The sequence below is a fragment of the Macrobrachium nipponense genome, chromosome 4 (genome assembly GCF_015104395.2).
Source record: "Macrobrachium nipponense isolate FS-2020 chromosome 4, ASM1510439v2, whole genome shotgun sequence".
In the NCBI taxonomy this organism is placed as follows: domain Eukaryota; kingdom Metazoa; phylum Arthropoda; class Malacostraca; order Decapoda; family Palaemonidae; genus Macrobrachium; species Macrobrachium nipponense.
This window is the reverse complement of record NC_061100.1, coordinates 667,456-674,955: the sequence shown is the minus strand read 5'-3', so window position 1 is coordinate 674,955 and position 7,500 is coordinate 667,456.

The window sequence follows — 7,500 nt, the reverse complement described above, 5'->3', positions numbered from 1 at the left end:
TGGCCTTCTAATAGAAATGCCTGGAAAAATATATGGGGCAGAGTGGGAACAAAACACCATCAGCTTTCCTCAAAAATACAATGGCGCCAACTGCGGAAATACAATACTTACCAAGCTCTGGAATAAGACTAGCAGAGGTTAAATTATCAGCGGAGAGGGATCTTCCAAAAGGGCGACTTCACTTGTCCCCAACTACTCTTTCGTAGTAGCCATTGATTCCCAATGACAAAAAGTACTACAGAAGAGTGGATGCTGGGGTACCAAACTCAAGAAAAAAAGGCAACAGAAATCAACCATTCTGATGTTCATGGTACGGACAATCAAGCTGTATGGGCAAGAGCATCAAGGAAATAGATACCCTAATCCAGACTGTAAGGATTGTATCTGGGGACATCAGGATGGAGTTTGGAATAGAAAAATGAGCCTAAGTCAACATACAAAAAGGCAAAGTAACGAGAACTGAAGGGATAAAGCTACCAGATGGGAGCAACATCAAACACATAGATGAGACAGGATACAAATACCTGGGAATAATGGAAGGAGGGGATATAAAACACCAAGAGATGACGGACACGATCAGGAAAGAATATATGCAGACACTCAAGGCGATACTCAAGTCAAAACTCAACGCCGGAAATATATTAAAAGCCATAAAGACATGGGCAGTGCCCGTAATCAGATACAGCGCAGGAATAGCGGAATGGACGAAGGCAGAACTCCGCACCATAGATCAGAAAACCAGGAAACATATGACAATACACAAAGCACTACACCCAAGAGCAAATACGGACAGACTATACATAACACGAAAGGAAGGAGGGAGAGGACTACTAAGCATAGAGGACTGCGTCAACATCGAGAACAGAGCACTGGGGCAATATCTGAAAACCAGTGAAGACGAGTGGCTCAAGAGTGCATGGGAAGAAGGACTAATAAAAGTAGACGAAGACACAGAAATATACAGAGACAGGAGAATGACAGACAGAACAGAGGACTGGCACAACAAACCAATGCACGGACAATACATGAGACAGACTAAAGAACTAGCCAGCGATGACACATGGCAATGGCTACAGAGGGGAGAGCTAAAGAAGGAAACTGAAGGAATGATAACAGCGGCACAAGATCAGGCCCTAAGAACTAGATATGATCAAAGAACAATAGACGGAAATAACATCTCTCCCATATGTAGGAAGTGCAATACGAAAAATGAAACCATAAACCACATAGCAAGCGAATGTCCGGCACTTGCACAGAACCAGTACAAAAAGAGGCATGATTCAGTGGCAAAAGCCCTCCACTGGAGCCTGTGCAAGAAACATCAGCTACCTTGCAGTAATAAGTGGTACGAGCACCAACCAGAGTGAGTGATAGAAAACGATCAGGCAAAGATCCTCTGGGACTATGGCATCAGAACAGATAGGGTGATACGGACAAATAGACCAGACGTGACGTTGATTGACAAAATCAAGAAGAAAGTATCACTCATTGATGTCGCAATACCATGGGACACCAGCGTTGAAGAGAAAGAGAGGGAAAAAATGGATAAGTATCAAGATCTGAAAATAGAAATAAGTAGGATATGGGATATGCCAGTGGAAATTGTACCCATAATCATAGGAGCACTAGGTACGATCCCAAGATCCCTGAAAAGGAATCTAGAAAAACTAGAGGCTGAAGTAGCTCCAGGACTCATGCAGAAGAGTGTGATCCTAGAAACGGCGCACATAGTAAGAAAAGTGATGGACTCCTAAGGAGGCAGGATGCAATCCGGAACCCCACACTATAAATACCACCCAGTCGTATTGGAGGACTGTGATAAAGCAAAAAAAAAATAATAATAATAATGATAATAATAATAATACTAGTAAGGGAAACAGAAGGAATGATAACAGCGGCACATGATCAGGCCCTAAGACCCAGACATGTTCAAAGGAAGATAGACGGAAATAACATCTCACCTATATGCAGGGAGTGCAATATGAAAAACGAGACCGTAAACCACATAGCAAGCGAATATTCGGCACTTGCACAGGAACAGTAAAAAAAAAAGGCATGACTTACTAGCAAAAGCCGTCCACTGGAGTATGTGCAAGACACCAGCTAGCTTATAGTAATAAGTGGTACGAACACGAACCTGAGGGAGTGATAGAAAACGATCAGGCAAAGATCCTCTATAAGTGTAGTATCAGAACAGATAGGGTGATACGTGCCAATAGACCAGACGTAACGTTTATTGACAAAATCTAGAAGAAGTATCACTCATTGATGTCGTAATACCATGGGACACCAGAGTAGATGAGAAAGAAAGAGTAAAAATTGATAAATATCAAGACCTGAAAGTAGAAATGAGAAGGATATGGGATAAGCCAGTGGAAATTGTACCCTTAACCATAGGAACACTGTACGACCCCAAGATCGCTGAAAAGGAACCTGGAAAAACTAGATGCTGAAATAGCTCCAGGACTCATGCAGAGAAGTGTGATCATAGAAACGGCACACATTGTAAGAAAAGTTATGGACTCCTGAGGAGGCAGGATGCAACCCGGAACCCCACACTATAAAAACCACCCAGTCGAATGGAATGACTGTGATAAACCAAGCAGAAGAAGAGGAAGAAAAAGAAGAAATAATAATAATAGCAACCAAAATTATTACCTCTTTCGCCTTACGGTAGATATCAGAAATAAAAAATAAAAAAAAAACGAATAATCACGGGAAAATGTCCTCGCCTTCATTCAAGTTCCTAGTGACCATTCCCCCCTTTTTAACCTTTCGAAATGTACAACCCCTTACTCACATATACATATATATATATATATATATATATATATATATATATATATATATATATATATATATATATATATACATATATATAACTATTTTGCAAGAAGTTATGCAAGGGATAGAGTTCAAATCATTACCATCAAGCAGTTGTTGATGTAAAAAGACTTCTGCTCCAGCCGTGTCCAACTATATCAAAATTCAAGAAACGTAACTGATAAGGGATGCAATCTGAAACCGGCTCAGAAAATGAAAAAAAAAAAATCATATCCTAGACAAGACGAAACTGACGTGAGGAATAGTTTATATAAAAATGTATCACTTTCCTCTGTAACCCTCAATTCACTTGCCTTTCAAGGCTGAGCTGGCTCTCTCTCTCTCTCCCTCTCTCTATCTTTCAGACCATTTGCTTGTGACCCCTTAACCTGAACTGTTTCCCCTTCCAGCCAATTTCCCCGATAATCGCTTCCCCTCGTTCCCTGGCAATTTTCTCTCAGGCTCGTGACCTGCTCTAGAATGAGTCTCTTTCTGTTTCTCAGTTTGGTTTGCATCCGTTTTTTCCCTCCTTTTATCCTGCTTTTATTTATCTCCTTTAAATTAATGTCATTACTATACTATTTTTTTCCTCTGTTCTGCTATTCAACTTTTTTTTCCAATGTCCCTAGATCGTTCTGTAATAAATGTCCTCCTCCTCTTGCAACACATCCATTTGGTGTGTTCGAATTTTAAAATAAATTCTATTGGCTTTCTGTTGCACTGGGCCATATGTTTGTGGTTTTATTGGGCAATGAACATTAAAACTCCCCAAAACCGTTTTATTCATATCCACACATCAATTTTACCACAGCATGGAACATGACTGTGTAAGACATGAGGAAGAGAAGTAGCGGGAGGATCTGGTATAGTGAAGTCGAAGACCGAAATTTACGGAGAAGAAAGATCCAAGCAAACGCTTTTTAAGAAAAAGATTAACAATATATTTTTACCTTTGACTTTCTCATTTATTTCCTTCTAAAATAATTTTTTATATAGGTTATTTTTCTTGTTTATTCTTCTGAATATAAGCCAGCATCGGAAAGGTCATTCAATGGTAACTAGGTGGGAAGTGAGCGAGGCATTTACGAAACACTGATGTTTACGATAAGCTTAATGGGGTTATATAATTGTTTGTTTGTATGGTGTTTTTTACGTTGTATGGAACTAGTGGTTATTCAGTAATGAGACCAACGGCTTTCCGTGACTTCCGAACCACGTCGAGAGTGAACTTCAATCACTAGAGATACACATCTCTCACTCCTAAATGGAACGCCGACCACGCCACAAATCACTCTCAATGCCATTTATTAATCTGGAACCTCCGGCAACGTCGCCCTAATACAACGTCGCCCTAATCCACTGAAAAATTAATTAAAAACAGGAAAAAATCGAAAGTAAAAAAAAAAAGAATAAAATAGAGGCAAAGGAATCCACTAAGAAACTAATTGAAAACAGGAAAAAATCGAAAGCCAAAAAAAAAAAATTAAAAATAAATAGATAAAGGCAAAAGAATCCACTAAGAAACTAATTCAAAACAGGAAAAAAATGAGAGCCAAAAAAAGAATAAATGATAAACAAAGGCAAAAGAATCCACTAAGAAACTAATTGAAAACAGGAAAAAATCGAAAGCAAAAATTTTTTTTATAAATAAATAAAAAAAATAAAAAAATAAAGGCAAAAGAGAGACTTTAAAAAAGGAAACCAAAAGAGCTTCCGTAGCTAGGAACGAACATCTCAACAGCCCTAATACGCAGTGTATTCAACCAGACATCCCATAGATTCTCGGGGAACCATAACTCTTATCTTACCCAGAATACTTCCACCTGTTGCAGCCGGAGCGGTTAGCCCCATCCCACTCAGAATAGTTCCACACCATCTGGAAACGGCTGGAATTTAATCTCTTTGACAGACTCATCCTCTTACTGGACCCATTTCCATTGGGTTTCAGGTCTGGAAACCTTCTTCTCACAATTTTCCCGGTTTGTTTTTTTTCGAAGCCATGTTTAGTCCCCGGAGAAACATTTCTATTGTATTCGTGACTTTAATATTTGGATTCTCTTCCACTCCCCTACCAATGAAAATTTTAAAGTTTATCTTATTTATGAGAATTAGCTAACAAATTTCTAAATATCTCCATATATATACATCTGTGCATATACATGCATATATATACATACGTACATTATATATATATATAATATATATATATATATATATATATATATATATATATATATATATATATATATATATATATATATATATATATATATACATGATGTGTGTGAGAATTTGTGATTCTTTCAGCCAATATGAATAAATCGTTTATACCTGGAAACAGACTTTAGTTTATATGCAGCCATCCTCTTTATTTTCCAAATTTAGATTGTCTCTCCTCGAAAAAAGGGCTGATTACTATTTACAATCGGTGTCAAATGCAGACCATTCATGTTGCTTCAAAGACAAGAAAAGTACTTGGCGGACAGTGACAAAATACGTGTGGGTAGTAATCGCATTTTTTATACTCTTTTATTTAGCTTGCTTTTTTTGTCTGTTTGTTTGTTTGTCTTGGACAAATCTTATAACTCAATTTTCGACCTGTTCCCTTCGTCCGATATAGTTGAAATTTGATGGTTACACGATCCCAGTGACAATACAACTTTCTATGATCAGTAGGTCAGCAGTGACCTCATGTGACCCTACAGTCACCCCTCCCAGTATCTTAGGTTTGGTATGAAACTTCGGATTTTTCTCAACTTCTTTAACTCGGTATGAACTATACGGATTTTTCATACCTTCTTTGGCTAAACAGGATATCAATTTCGTCATAAATTACTTACAATTTCTATCAAAACGTAAAAGTATAAAATACTAAAAAATAAAAGAACATTTTTGAACAAATTTATCAAAATGCACTAAAAACTGAAACAAAGTTTTTTTGAGACACCAAGATTTCTTACAATTTATCATATCTACAAAAATAAAAGCGTGGGTGCCAAACATGGAAAGAAATTCTACAAGGGATAATAAATATATATTTCTTTCCTCATAGCATTTCCTTCTATGTTCGGCGGGGCCCCTTTCATTTTTGTAGACATGAATGTAAGAAATCCTGGTGCGTTTCAAACAGTTATTTTTACTTCTTTTGTACAGTTTTTAAAAAGAATAACTTTTTTTATTACTGAAAAGCATATATAACCCAAGTGACCATAGCGAACAGTATTAACCAAGTGTGTATAAAAAAAATTACAAACCTACTGCGGAAGTATTTAATTAATGTCAAAACATGCTTACGTTTGAAAGGAGTTGTACCAAAGTGTATAAACCTACCGGTTTCTCAGCATGTTTTATGGGATATACAGGCCTATATAAATGTATGTATGTGTATATATATATATATATATATATATATATATATATATATATATATATATATATATATATATATATATATATATTTATGAATATATATATATATATATATATATATATATAATATATATATATATATATATATATATATATATATATATGCATATAACCATATTTTATACATAAGTACATATATAGCATCCTTACTTATTAAATCTGTTTCTCCTCATATGGAGGCTGTCCGTGCATATTTCTGTCTTTCGAGTTTAAGCCCGTCACTTTGGATAAGACAGCACATATGTGTGGGAGGTGGGAGGTTGTGGGGGCGGGGCGGTCAAAATAAATTATACAAACAGAGAGTCAGTCGAAGCAATATTCCAAAGATCTGATGAACGTGCAAGATCGAAGAGATGGGGAACTAAATGAAGTTTGATTGGAAGTGTGAAGTAAGGTTGAGAATGCTTTAGGAAGTGAGTTCTGGGGATGTAAGGGGGACAATAAACGATTGAGCAAGAGATGATTGAACAAAAGAAAGACAACACTAGCTGATTGGTAAGAAGGTGATGCGCTGGCATAAAATTACTACGTATGTACCTGAGAATGTGCAAAGAAGGTTTAGGACTCAGGCAATAAGATACATTCAAAAATTATTCATATTACCAGAACAGGGTGGGTTTAAACAATGAATACGTGTGAAACAAGTGACTGTTACGAAACAGTTATCTGAATAGTTTTAATATGAATGGAAAGAAATTTGTGCATAGTATGTATGGACCAAGAAAAAAAACTGACATCTGATTAAGAGGCAATGCGCAGGTTATTGAAAATTCACCTTATGGTATAAAAGTCAAGTTGTTGGGATTATTAAAAGCTCTTCTGTTGGAAGTACGAGACAAGTTGGAAGTACGAGACAATTATTATGTAGATGTTGAAGTGATGTATTGTAAATGTTGTCCCGAGACATGAGTGTGCTCTGTCTCTAAGGACGTTTAACATCTCTATGAATGAAACAATGTGAGAAGTATGAGAAAGGATATTTGATAAGGGTGCAAAGTTGTCCTGTACGAAAATAAAGCCTGCATATGGAAAGTCTGAGGTCAGCAGATGATACAATACTGATTGCAAAAAATGTTGTCCAGTAAGACAGCAAGAAAACGAAGCATGAATATGGAAAGTGTAAAGTCAGCAGATGATACAGTACTGATTGCTGAAAAATGGCAAATGAGTTGAGAAAGCAGAATGCCACGGGAGCAAGAGCAACGCTACAAAGATTAACTAAAACCAGAAAAATTGAGCAATTAACGC